The following is a 14,674-nucleotide window of genomic DNA, read 5'->3' as shown; positions in this document are numbered from 1 at the left end:
TGCAGACACAGAAGAGCAGAAAACCAGCCTGGATTTGGGAGCAAGAACTGGGTTCCAATTTCCCGTGTACTGTTTCTAAGCTGACCTTACCTAGCCTGTTCTCCCATTCATCTGTTTTAAGGTAGTGTAGATTCATCCTACCAACCACCGCTTAGCCTATTTGCCAGGATCTGCACCAGATGTGAGAGGGTAAAAACAAAAGAGACTATCTGTATTGGCTACCTTTCTGCTTGTTATGATAAAACGTAACGACCAAGGCAATAGAAGAAGGAATTTTGCTGGTCTTTGGTTTCATAGGGAGGAGTCTATCATGGCAGAGAGGTGTGACAAGCACCTGGCATTGGAGTAGGAACGCGAGCTGGAATCTCATGTCTCAGTTGCAAGCAAGAAGCAGAGAGAATTAACAGGAAGTAGGACGATACTACAAACACTCAAACCCAGTCACGTACTTCCGTTATCAAGGCCACACCTACCTAAACCTCCCTAAACAGTGTCACTAACAGGGACCTAAGTGTTCAAATGTTGCAGCCGATGGGGATGGGAGAGACAACGCTCATTCAAGCCACCATACTGACTGCCCTTTCCTTAAAGGGTGCAGTGGGGACTACAGTCAAGACAAGACGAGGGTAAGATCATGCACATCCTACAAGGCTGGGTAGATACAAGCTCTTGGCAAGTATCAGAGCCTTTATGCTCGGCTGCAGCTCTGATCCATTGGTGTCCTTGAGGCAGTCCATAGCCTGGGAGCTGACGAAACCCAGTAATCTGGTTTCGAACTTGCCTGTGGAGATTGAGCCCAGCATAGGCTTTTAGAAATCCTGGGAGCCATCAATGGAAAGAAATCTCAGGTACTTACAGACATGTTTCCACATTCTTACAGTTTAAAATTCCAAACCAGGAAAGGGGAAAGTACTTTGGCTTATAACATCATCTTGGAAAGCAAGTCTGACTTGTGTGGTAAAAACTTTAAGAAAAAAATAATGGAGAAAAATATCAGAAGATAGAATGATCTGATTGGTAGAATTCATTGTAAAAATGGCCATCCTACCAAAAGGAATCTACAGATTCAATGGAGTCCCCATGCAAACTCTAACACAAATCTTTATAGATCTGGAAAGGACAATTTTCAGCTTCATATGAAAACACAAAAAACCCAGGAGAGCTAAACAACCCCGAATAACAATAGAACAGCAGGAGGTGTCATCATCCCGGATTCTGAGATGCTCTACAGAGCCTTGAAAACACAGCATGGGATTGGAGCCAAAACAGACACATCAACCAGTGGAACTGAATTGAAGACCCAGACACACCCACGGATACCTGATTATTTTTATAAAGAAGAAGAAATAGATACTGGGGGAAAGAAAGCATCTTCAGCAGATAGTGTTGGTCAAACTCGATGTCTGCAGGTAGACGAATCCAAAAAAGGTCCATATCTATCACCCTGCACAAAACTCAACTCCAAATAGATCAAAGATATATATGCATAGAGAACCTGATATAGAAGAGAAAATGTGGAATAGTCTTGAACTCATTGTCACAGAATGTGACTTTCTGAAAGGAACACTGTTGACACAGGCACTAAGATCAGCAATTAATAAATGTGACTGAATGAAACTGAAAAGCTTCTGCACGGCAAAGGACACTGTCATTCAACAAAGCAGAAGCCTACAAACCAGGAAAGGATTTCTTACCAATTACACAGCCAATAGAGGATATGTGCGCACGCTCGTGTGTGTGTGCGTGTGTGTGTGTGTGTGTGTGTGTGTGTGTGTGTGCGTGTGTGTGTGTGTGTGTGTGTGTGTGTGTGTGTATGCATGTACATGTGTGTCCAAAAATATATAAAGAACTCAAGAACTTAGATAGGAGAACAACCCAGTCAAAAGTTGGGAACAGTAATAAACAGATAATTCTCAAAAGAGGAATTCAAATGGCTAAGAAACACTTCAGGACGTGTTCTCCTTAGCTACCAAAGAAGTGCAGGTGAAAACGACTTTGCAATTTCGTCTTACACACATCCGAATGGCTCTTATCAATAGAAACAGGTGACATCTCATGCTGGCAAGAGTGTTGAGTAAAGGGAACACTCGTTCATTACTGATGGGAGTGAAAACTCAACCAGCCACTATGGAAATCAATGTGGCGGTCCCTCAGGAAGATGGGAATCGGTCTACCTCAAAATCCAGCTATACCACTCTTGGGCAAATACTCAAACGACGTTTCATCCTACCATAGACACTTGCTCAATCATGTCATTACTGCCCTATTCCTAATAGCCAGAAATTGAAAACAACAACAACAAAAAAAAAACAAAAAAACAAAAAACCAACTAGATGTCCCTCACCAGAAGAACGGATAATTTTCACAATGGACTATTAATCGGACATTAAAACGAATGAAATCATGAAATTCACAGGTAAATAGAACTAGAAATAAATTATCCTGCGTGAGGTAACTCAAACCCAGAAAGACAAATATTGTATTATTCACCTATATGGATATTAACTGCTAAGTCAATAATAAACAAACCATAGTCTAGAGAACTGCAGAGGTCAGGTATAGAGTAAGAAACTGAGGTGGACAGATAAAACTTCTTAGGAAAGGGACATAGAATAGATAGGTATGGATGGATATGGGGATGCTGGCAAGGTGAAGGGGGGAGTTAGAGAGGGGAAGGGGATGGAAAAGAGAATATGAGGAGAGACAACTAAAATTAAGAAGAAATTGAGGGGTAGTGTGGAATACACTGCCTAATACCTAATACAGCAGACGCTTCCTAAAATAGATACATGTGTGCAGGTGACCTAAATAAAATTACCACATAACTGGGGAGACCGAGCCCCAACTGGACATCTCTTGTCACCAAATAAAGCTTCCAAGACTGCCATTGAGTTACATCTAATTGCATTGCTGGCCAAAGGGGTCCACGGGAATCCTCAAACAACCCAGGCTGTACGCAAGACTCTAGGTTGCTCTCCACAAACCGACAGCAAGTCCCCACTGCTGAAGACAATGCCTACACAACTCATCGAACATGGAGAAGTAGGGCTGGCATCTACATAGAGTCTTTACCCCTACAGGACGGTGTCTTTGGTACAGGAAGATTGCATACTCTGCATGCTCTCAAAAGAGAAGCATAAACACCAACCCAACTACAAGCAATGCTATCCTACCTGCAAGATCTGCTAGGGCAACGGTGGTACGAAGCTTGTGGATGTAACCAACCAGTGTCTGACTTGACTTGAGGCTCACTCCCCAAGATAGAATCCATACCCAATACATCTTGAGTGGCCAAGAATCTGAGACTAGAAAGCTCAGTAACCTAGGGTAAAACTAAGTGCTAGTGTTCTTTAAAAAAGGGGGGGGACACTAAAATGACTCCTAATGACATTCTGCTGCAGTCATAGATCAGTGCCTTGCTCATCCATCATCAGAGAAGCTTCCTCCTGCAGCAGATGGGAACAAATCCAGAGACCCACAACCAGACATTATGCAGAGGGCAAAAGAGTATGTAACACTCAGCCCTCAAGAGAATTTCTCCTTCAAATCCCTCCCCCTCAGGGCTCCTGAAACCCTGTGCAAAAGAGTATAAGAAACAGAGGGGATTGAAGGCACCAAGAAAACAAGGCCTTCTAAATCAACATGACCAAAGCTCATATGGACTCACAGGGCCTGGGGCAGCACGCACAGCCTGAGATGCCTGCAAGGCTCTGCCCCAGGTGCTCTGTGTTTGTGTCATGGCTTCCGGCTTGGTGTTCTTAATGGACTCCTGAGTGTGTGAACAAGAGCCTCTGACTCCTGTGCCTTCTCTTGGGCTCCTTTCATTCCATTGGTTTGTTTTGTCCAATTCCAATGTGTTAGTGTTTTTTTTTAACCTTATATTTAATGTTATTGTCTATTTTATTTTTATCCCCTAGAAGACTTTATTTTCTACTGAGAAACAGAAAGGAGATGGATCTGGATGGGAGGGAAGGTGAAGAAGAACTGAGAAGAATGGAGGGAGCAGAAACGATAGTTGATTATGGAGAAACATAATTCATTATGTGAGGGAAAAACTATGTTCAGTAAGAGAAAAAATAAAGTCTGATCCGGGACACAGAAACAGGAAGAACAGCAGCAGAGGTGTAGTAAAGGATTTGCCAGGGCCCTGGGAATATGTGTGCAGAATTCTCCACTTTAAAATGTGGATAGAAAGGAGCCCCCATGTCCGATTGGTGCGTGACACACTCAGCAGGGCCATAGTAGACATTGTGGTGATGTCAACCACCGCGAAACAAAATTCCAGAAGAAGCTGGATAAGTCATCCTAAAGTGCCCACACATTTCACAGACACACCTCTGACTTTCAGATTGTGTTACCATGACACAATAAGAAACAGCATACATTAGGAGTCATTATGCACATACAAATCTAAATATGCCCACAGATTTCTAAATACAAAACTAAAGACGAGTATTTTTTTTGCTTTAGACATTTTGTATAAAAACATTTCTACACACATATACACACAAACATACACTGCCATGTACCCTGACGTATCCAGTAGGGTACATAGGCTACTGTACTGATTGCATGGGCTACTTTAGTCTACCAGACACCTTCTCAAGCACTGGTTGTGACCCACTATAGCAAATTCATAAGCTTCCAACACAGCTTTTACCTCACTCCTGTCAGATGAAAGACAGACAGTTTTTTGTCTGTCAGGTTGATTGCCATTGTCAGGGTCCCCTTCCACTGGCGTGGTCATTTCTAATTCTTCCTCTTTTACTCTTCTTCGTGGCTAGTCTGAAACCTCCCTCCCAGGGTATGTGTATCAGAGACAAGATACTGCCACTCGGGACCAAATGCGTACGACAAGTTCTGAAGATGAAACAAAGTCTCCTCCAGTAGGAACAAAGAACAAGAAATGTACAAATAGGCAAAATGCTCAAAGGGGCATTTGCAAATCGTGGCACCAGCATCTGAGCCATCATGACAAGGGCGCTTTCCCTACACCGTATAGGAATTTTGCCGAAAGCTAACCATGCTTCCCGGGCCTGGTGCTGCACACCTGTATTCCTGACACCGGGTCTGCTGAAGCAGGAGGATTGTGAGTTTGAGGCTATTACACAGGAAGTTCCTGGAAGAAAGGAGGGAGGGAGAGAGAAAGGAAGAGATGGATAGAGAAAGACAGAAAAAAGAATAAATGATGAGAACAAAAGAGGAGGAAGAAGGGGTGGAGGGAAGGAAGAAAGGAAGGAGGGAGAGAAAGAATGACAGAAGTAAAGGAGGGAGGGAAAGAGAGAGAAGAAGAATGAAGAGGGGAAACGGGAGAGGGAGGTAGGGAAGGAGGGAGACAGGGAGGGAGGCAGGGGAGGCAAGAAGGGAGGGAAGAAGGGAGGGAGAGAGATTGGACTTGCTGGAAGAAACTTAGGACAGTGATATGATTTATAGGCTCAGCAGAAGTCAGGCTTCTGCATTCACAGAGCTCGTAAGAGTATTGGGGTCAATAACAACAGATTTAGTGGTACAAATCATCAAGGTCTTTGAGAAACACTGAGAGGTAATGATATGTGGTCTATATTCCTGTCAACTAAGGAAAATTTAACCATCAGACTCTCTCTCTCTCTCTCTCTCTTCCTCTGTGTGTGTGTGTGTGTGTGTGTGTGTGTGTGTGTGTGTGCTGTGTGTGTGTGCTGTGTGTGTGTGTGCTGTGTGTGTGGTGTGTGTGTGTGCTGTGTGTGGTGTGCGTGTGTGTGTGTGTGTCTGTGTGTGTCTGTGTGTGTGTGTCTGTGTGTCTGTGTGTGGTGTGTGTGTGTGTGTCTGTGTGTGTCTGTGTGTGGTGTGTGTGTGTGTGTGTCTGTGTGTGTGGTGTGTGTGTGTGTCTGTGTGTGTGGTGTGTGTGTGTACATGAATCCATAAGCATGACTATAAGGCTATAAGAAACATGAACTTTGAGCTCAGCGCAATCAACTGGGTGGTTTCAATCATTGTGTTGTTGTAGTCTGAGACATATGGTGGTGTATCATTTGGTATGATAATTATATGTTAGGTTTTTCAGTTACATCAAATACTGGAAGATAATTTGGAAGCTATCATGCAACAGAAGCTATAGCATTCTAATTTTTGCCTGCCCTGGTTGGCAAGCATGAACAATCTTGATGCTATCAGTTTGATCTCCATGGGGTTGGTTTCAGGTCTTAAAAGAAAGAATTGGACGGAATCTACCTCCCTGCAAAGCAGTGAATAAGCTGAATGGGGATTAAAAGATAAAAAGAAGTGTTGTCCCCAAAGCTCACATTCAGAGGTCAATATTTTAGGCAATGGGGTGGGAGAGCATTTAGATTTATTTGCAATTTATACCTTCTTAGATTTACTATGGATAAATACTTAAAGTAAATTAAGAGCTGGTAAATGTCTCGCCAGATAAAAGCCTACATTTCCAAACCTAATGACCAGCTTGAATCACCAGCACCCATTTAAAGAAAAGAAAGAGGGAACCACTCCACAAAGTGGTTCTCTGACCTCACATGAACACTGTTACATGTATACACACACACACACACACACACACACACACAGAGAGAGAGAGAGAGAGACACACACACACACCATAAATAAACACATGAGAAATGTATAACACTTAAAGTGAAGTTTATATTTTGCATGATTCCAAACTGAAACGCTTCTACAAATGCCTTAAACAAACTACCTCTCCAGTCCTCAACGCCATCTTATAGGCTGTAGGTTATCTCTTAATAAGATATTTTAAAAAAAAACTAAGTAGTACATTAAACGCAACCAAAAGAAATAAACAGTCCAAAAGAGCAAATCACATGTAAACCAAATGAAACCTTTGGACACGGCTGTGTCACCTGGCTGGATGGTTTGGGGATTCTCGGTGATAACAGAGCATCGAACCTTGCTTTATGTGAATACTAAGGGTTGCTGCACATAAACAATGTTCAGCTCTGTTCAGCAATGTGTTCAGCTTGCCAGCAAGGTTGTGTGCATTCTTAACTCTATTGCTATCAACCATGGTTATGGTAGCAGAGAAACTCCCAGTAGGAAGATAGGTCACAGGCTACTTAAATAAAGACCCTAAGCTAGGGATGGGTGTATAGTTCCGTGGACAAAACACCCACTTAGCTTAGGAAAAGCCTTGGCTTCAAGCCCCAGTGTATGACTGAGAGACGATACAAAAAGCCAGAGACAGAATGAGACCCTAGTACCCTGTGGGAGAAAACAGAATAAGCAGGGTTCTAACTGAACGGTACCATAAGAATATTTATGTACATCTGGGACAACTGCATATTATCCACCAATTATTTCCCAACCATTTGCAATGGGCACTAAGTGTGAAAGAAAATAAAAATCCTTAAATTTTCTTTGACATTTGCTGCCTGCTTTCCTTTGGTAGGCAGTGTAGGTTTTGTGTCTATTGGATCAAGTGCTTTAAACTAGGATTCTATGAAATATTATTAGCTTCATGATATATAAAGATGTTCCACCATCAAGTCCATTTAGGGAACAATATATTCTACCCCAGACTCCCTTTTGCCCTCAACATATACAGGGGCACGCACACGCACACACACACACACACACACACACACACACACACACACACACACACACACACACGACCCCAAAATTCTTTCAGTAAAAGCATTGCCTCGCCCAAATTTTACCAAAACTACTTCAGCACCATTCAAAAATAAATGCTTCTGGAGCTGATGAGAGACTCAGGTTTTAACTCAAAGGTTAAAAGCCCTGGCTGCTCTTTCAGAAGACCCAGGTTCAATTCCCAGCACCCACATGGCAGCTCACAAGCCTTCTGTGGCTCAGGTCTCAGGGATTCTCTCTTGGCCTCTGCAGATACAATGTGCACATGGTGCACAGACATGTGTACAGGCATAGTCCCCAAATGCACTCTTCTAAAATGCCTCGAGGGGATGTGGAGATGGCTCGGGAGATAAGAGACCCTACTTCTCTTTCAAAGAACTCAGTTCAGCTCCGGGTATCCATGCCAGGTGGTTCACGACTGCCTGTAACTCCTGCTCCAAGGAATTTGTCTTTGTGGATACTGTACCCATGTATACATTCTCACACACAGACACACACATAATTAGGAACGGAGATAAATCTCTTTAAATGCCTTTGGGAATATATATATTAAACATGCTTGGAGGAAAGCATGCTCCACTATCTGGACTTGGAGCCCAAGTGCATTTGTTGGGCATCCAGTCAATGTTCGTGCCGATACCTATATACCATTATGTTCATGGGAGGCACTTGTCTCTTTCACACCAAAGCTCTGGAAAAACACAAGGAAGAGGGGCAGACTCCGAAATGAAAAACTGAAGAGTAAACAACGATGCCAGCGAGCTCTAGTGTGAGGTCCTCTGTGGCCATGACGCAGATAACTATCTACTTGTCGTTTGCCAAGGACCGCTCTCTAGCCCCACAGTGAGGGCGGGCCTGCGCCTTACTCCCAGAGTGAGTAGCGCGAGGTACCAATTTCAGCCATGAGAGCGGCTGAGCCACCTCGTGCGGCAGTTTCTCGGGATGGACAAAAGTAATCGAAGCACACTCCAGGTCTCTCCTTCCCTCCAGAGCGCTCGCCTCTCTCTCTGTACTCCCTGACAGAAGCGTAAATTACCTCTACGGTCCACCTTTGCTTCTCACGCAATAATAAACGGCAATTCTAGACTGCCAAATGCAGCCAGGCTCCTGTTGTAACCTGGTGATTACAGAGAGAAAATTACACGTACTGGCCTCAAAGGCTTAAAGGGAAAATGCAGCTAAATTTACTAGCCAGCCCAAAGTGGAGTACCGAAATAACTACCCTACCAATTTACTGTCCTGAACCTTGTGCATCCTCTACAGTTGAGCACTAATCATGGTGGGTCAAGAGAAGCTGAAAGAAAGCAAGTCACACCTAGAAGGAAAAAAATAGAACGAGTTGCTATTAGTCCAGAGGTAGACATCTGATCCATCTCTATCCTCAGCCAAGTCAGCGTCCATTCAGAGCGGAAAAACACTCACTGAACAAACGAATGAGTGAATGAATGATTCTGCAGATTGAATGGGTGAATGAAGATCCTGGCCCAGCATCTGAGGGTTTGGCTCTAAGATCAGGAGGAAACTCCCCTGTCCTCAAGAAACAGATGAGTATACAGGTGCCCTTCGGTAACCTCCTCCAGACACCAAACTCCCGACATACTTAGGTCTTTACTAGAAACTGGCGTAAGCACTTGCACAAACCCTCTCCCTCTCGTGACGCCACCCCAAATGCTTTGGAAACGGCTGTTATTACACGGCGCTGAGGAAGTAATAATGACGGCACAGTTGCATGTGCTCGGTACAGACACGAGGCTCTCCCTGCAGCTTCTCTGCCTCTGACTAAAGACGTGGTGGGAGTGGTGGGAGTGGAGCACACAGACACAGAAGGCCGTTCATATGAAACTCTCAGCACTTACTGGAACCTGCTGCGTTTGGTAGAAACGTTCTCTCTCTCAACAAGCCACCATTTTTGTTGCACTACCTGGACCCTGATTTAATGAAGGAAAAAAAAAAGTTCCCTGAAGTTTCATACAGGAAGAGATATGGGGGATGGGGGAAGAAAAATAAAGGAAAGAAGAAAAGGGAGAGGAGGGGAGGGGAACAGAAGGGGAGGGGAAAAAGCGAGGCAGGAAGAGAACACAGTAGCGCTGACTATGCCTGTGCCTCTGGCTGTGCTATCTCCATTTTAAGTTAGGGATTGTAAAACCCTGACCCCCTGCACAGACCAGAAGAGCCCTGTGTTCCAGAACACTTCCTCCCGCTCGTTCTATCTTCTCGGTACACAGGCCCAAGTTTCTGAGTGACTTGTAATTCCGAACGCTAACCAGTCTGTCTGGGTCCCAGAACCACCTCCTGTCACTCAGTGGATGAAGCTACAGGATGAGTCACGTACACCAAGGTACTCCTCACCGGTCTCAACACGCCTGGCGAGAGCTGGCATCGGGCTCCCAAGGGAAATATGAAAAGGTCAGGCTGAGAACTGTCCTGTAAACCATGGTGAAGGATAACTTTCATGTCCTGTGAGTTTCACTTGCCGATTCTCTCCCCTCCAGCGACGTGCACAGGGTGAGAGGGGCACGAGTTTCTGCTCATATAGACAGCAATTGGCTTCATGCTCCTTGACCAATCCTACCGTCTTAGGGGAATGACTAATTCAGAAAGGTTAACTGGAGGATGAGGAGTTCAACAGTGAGGGGTGTGTGTGTGTGTGTGTGTGTGTGTGTGTGTGTGTGTGTGTATGTGTGTGTGTGTGCCTAATTCAATAACTGTATAGTCTACTCTAGTCGTGTAATTAGAACTTTGATTATAACATCAGATGGCCAAGTGAGTTGTTTATATCTTGACCTCAATAATTGAATCTCACTTTTACTGACTTACTGGTTCTTTTCAGCATGGATGAGGTGTGGAGCCTTGGTGAAAAGACAACTACAGAGAACTATTAGAACAGAATCAGAACCATCTCCCCTTGATTGTTTTAAATGATTTGCCTCCCCATTGCTTTGTAGCTGGATTCAAATGCTGACGGCTCCCAAGAGTCACAAATGTTCAGAGTTGGAAGGCATTTTCATTGCACCCACTATCTTAATTCTTTAACAATTATAACATAATTATTAGTGTGGTAATGTCTCTGTTCTGTGAAGCTCACCAGAGCACTACTCTTAAACCTATAGCCAAAAATAATAACACCCAATGAGTCAAGAGCCCAAGTCTCCTGCAGTTTACTGAGTCCAGAGCACAGGCCTTTAAGCAGCCCACACAGACCACTCGGACCAAGGTGACGCTTGAGGAAGGGTTCCCAGCAGTAACCGGAAGTAGTGTTTTACCTCGCTGTAAAGGCAACCTGGCAGATTCTCGAGAAGAAGAAAACAGAAGGTTCAAGCTTGGCATTCCATCCGAAGGAAGGGAGCTGAAATTTATCTGGCATGAAGTCAGAGTGGAGGCAGTAAGTTTGGTTGCCTGACAGGGCATTTCATATTTTCACTGCGAGGGATGACTCCGTGGAAGGAAAACAAATATCAACTAGGCACTCCAACTTCGAGGTAGCCAAGTTCTAAAGAGTATTACGGAAGACACACCGCAGAGTCACGCGTTCTAGAAAAGCCTAGCCCAAACCACCTGTTTCCCCCACTCTGGAACAGGTGCAGAAAACAATTAACTCTTTTTTTAGGGAAGGCTGGTGGCATGGGCCATGTACTTACGCATTCAGGAAGTAGATCTAGCAGCCCAGAGACCGACAGTCACCTGGCAGAAAGTCAGCAATGAACTCCCTACCATGGTGCCTCACCATCACGTGTCCACTGCAAATCCCTCCAGCCCCCTTCAGTGAGAGCGGCCCGACTCCATCTTTTGAAAAGGAAGTTCGGAAGGCCCCAGTGAGAAGCAACTGCCCTGTACCGAGAAGCCAATCTGGCCACTGCACAGCAGCCCACAGCTTTGAGGATTGTGTAAGGCTGTGATTCAGCCCACAGTGGGTCTGTCAAGCACGCCTAAGAGAAATTACAGGTTTCTCTTGTCTGAAGCGAATCCATTAAAGTGAGTCACTTGTTTGTCCTTCGGCTCTTCACCTTTATCTCAGATGATCACAGGAGAGTCTGTGTTGTATCTTCCCTGGTGTAATTAGAACAGGGGTGACAACATGCAAACTTGTGCCACCATTGTTTATGGTTTTAAAGGGCTATTGTTGCACTTTACCTATACCTATGAATTTGGAGAAAACCATACTGAGAAAGTGGCCAGGAAATTATGAGCTAGTCTCTACCATGGCGCCAGAGGGATTTGTGGCTCGCTCTCTCTTTCTTAATTTATCTGTCTGTTTATTCATTTGTGTGCCTGGGTGCCAAGGCACATGTGGAAGTCAGAGGACAACTTGCAAAAGCCATGGGACCCTGGGATGCAACTCGTGTCATCAGGTTGCTCAGGGTGACAAGAGCTTTTAAGAGCTCTCTCAGCAGCCCTATTTGCTTATTCTGTTATTTCTAAGAAATGAGACGAGAACTTCTTTTGCAGCCTCTCCATGCCAATGGGTAAACCAGGAAGTATTGTCTCCACCTAAGAGAATTTCACCTGACCCAGCTTCAGTTTAAATGGAGCTCCTCACTACCAGAGTCCCACATACTCGAATTCTGATGTCTCCTCTCTATAAGCCTTCTTCTTCTTCCAAGGGCTACTGTACGTAATTCCCCACTTAGAAGTCATAGCGGGGCAGGGTGGGAAGGTGGACAAAGAGAAATAAGTGAGAGGCAGTTGTTTTATGTAACTTACAGCAATGCAGGTCAAGGAAGCAACATTTGTAGAAATGGGTCAGTTCTATGTAGGTCGCTCATTAAGTACTGGGTCATTTGGGACTGGGGGGGGGGGGGGAACAGCCTCAAGCGGTTGTGTAATCAAAGAGTTTTATTGGACATACATATTTACTGAACATATTCTACGTGTAAGTCACGTGATTGCCCTATCACCAGGCAGAAGGACATTACAAAGTGGTTATCAAATGTAAAGCCGATCTGTGTCTGAAGACTCACAACCATAACTGGGAAATAGGAGGAACACAACCAAACCAAAGAAACTCTATAGCACAGCAACCACTAATGGAAAGAGGATAGCAGAGTTTATAAACATTCTAGGAAATTATGTTGGAGGAATCAGTCAGGGAGGACCCCTCCGAGAAGGCAAGACATAAAGCCAGGCTTGGGAACACCACAGAATGAGTAGAGCTGCACAGTAGGCACTCTTCTTCAAGAGTGAAACTATGCATTCCAATTGGCAACACTGGATTAAGAGGCTCATTTCCCTGAGCCTCCAGAGGTCTCCTGGCTCACAACCCTGTCATACAGACAAAATCAGATGCTTCGTTGTTTTATTTAGAAGTCAATGAACTTGTTCCCACGAGGAGATCATCATTGAAACTGATGTCAGAGGCCAGCGTTGTATGTTTACTTGTGTGTGTGTGTGTGTGTGTGTGTGTGTGTGTGTGTGTGTGTTCACAGGCACTCTGACAAAAGCAACTAACATTTTGGTGAGCAATTTCCAAGTACTGTTATAAACACTTCAAATGGTTTTTGAATTATCACAATAACCGTAGGAGGTAGACTGACTTGTCCCTCACTTACAAATGAGAAAAACAAATTCTAAAAAATTAAAGTGATTTTTTTCCAAGGAGGGCCATGTCATGGGTGTTCATTCAAGCCACAAAAGTGCTTCAGAACAACGTCTCCTTGAGCCACCTGGCCGTATCACATCTCTGTGAGATGAGAACAGTATGTTGCATGTGTCTCTCTGAGGGTCACACAAGCCAACAGCTTGGGCTAGGCGTGTCCATTGACTTCTTTCAAGATGCCTGCAGTGTAGATTTGGGACTGAGCATGGCCTTTCATCCCCTGGCCTTTCTTCATTAGTGGTAAACCTCCTCCTGTCACACAGAGTGAGTGTGCCTGAATTGAATGCTTTCAAGCCACACACATCTGCTCAACACATAATACAAAGAAACCATGATGCTCCCCCTCTCTCCCTGCGCTCAAAAGTTCTCATCCATACATGGAACAATACTTTTGTCTTCACACATGTCAGTTCTTCACCCATTGAGCTGCATGAGGCCTTGACTTCATTACATTGACCATAAACAAGTGACATTTCATGATGTTGCAGTATCTGCCCCGAGGAAAAGCTAGCAGCACCACAACTACACCATCTCCTTTAGTTAAAGAGAACAGGAGAGATGGTGGAGTCTGGCTAACTAAACTCGTTCTAACACAGGAAAGGGATGCTCTGTCCCAACATAAGCCACCCCACTGGAACGATGATAACTCTTTTCCCCAGCTAGGATATCCTTCCTGCCTCCTAGTTGGTCTTCCCTGGACCTGAACCCTCTCAGCCTTCTCTATTTAGAGGAAGTCTTCTTTTTGCTTTTGTTAACTGTGTTATGGATTGACTGGGGAAATGGCTAAGTAGTAAGAGGACTTCTAGAAGCACGAGGACTCGACTTTGAATCCCCCAGGCCCACATAAAAATGCAGGTAGAGCCATACCCACCTGTAGCGTGTAGGTGGTAGCACATACAGAATGATTACTGGGGTGGCTGGCTGCCAATCTAGCTCCAGGTTCACTGAGAGACTTGTCCAAGAATAAGGCAGAGAGTGGTGGAGCAGGACACCAGATGTCCACTCCTGAACATCTAGGGCACACCCACACACATGTAAAGACACCACCCACACATGAGCAGCACATACATTCACACACACACACACACACACACACACAGAGAGAGAGAGAGAGAGAGAGAGAGAGAGAGAGAGAGAGAGGAGAAAGGGCTAGCTATTCATCCACAGAGTGAGCCTCCCTTTCCGTTTGTGTTTTGGTTTGGTTTTAGTTATGATTTTGCTGTTGGGGGGTGTGTGTGTGTGTGTGTGTGTGTGTGTGTGTGTGTGTGCGCGTCTGAGCACACAGTTTTGTTTGTTTTGTTTTTATTTATTTCATGTTGCTTTATTAAACAAGATCTTACCCTTTAGCTTTGGACCATTTACCACTAACCATGTAAACTAAACCAAGGTGGCCTCGAACTCAAAGCAGCTCTCTGAGTCCCTGCATCCCAAGTGCTGGGATTCTAATGGTGCCCACCATGCCTAGCCTCCCATCCG

The 14,674-nt window shown here is 44.6% G+C and overlaps 1 protein-coding gene across 1 annotated transcript in view; it reads right to left on the bottom strand.

Annotated features, from left to right (window-relative positions):
- Window positions 1-11,487, bottom strand: part of Adgrf4 (adhesion G protein-coupled receptor F4) — a 31,174-nt gene extending 19,687 nt beyond the window's left edge. The window contains exon 1 of the mRNA NM_001399351.1: window positions 11,244-11,487. The gene's annotated coding sequence lies outside the window, so the exon portion shown is untranslated. The remainder of the gene's footprint in view (window positions 1-11,243) is intronic.
- Between the last annotated feature and the right edge of the window lie 3,187 nt (window positions 11,488-14,674).

This window comes from Rattus norvegicus, chromosome 9, assembly GCF_036323735.1.
Source record: "Rattus norvegicus strain BN/NHsdMcwi chromosome 9, GRCr8, whole genome shotgun sequence".
In the NCBI taxonomy this organism is placed as follows: Eukaryota; Metazoa; Chordata; class Mammalia; order Rodentia; family Muridae; genus Rattus; species Rattus norvegicus.
The sequence above is the reverse complement of the archived record's forward strand: the minus strand, read 5'-3'. Positions and strand labels throughout refer to the sequence as shown.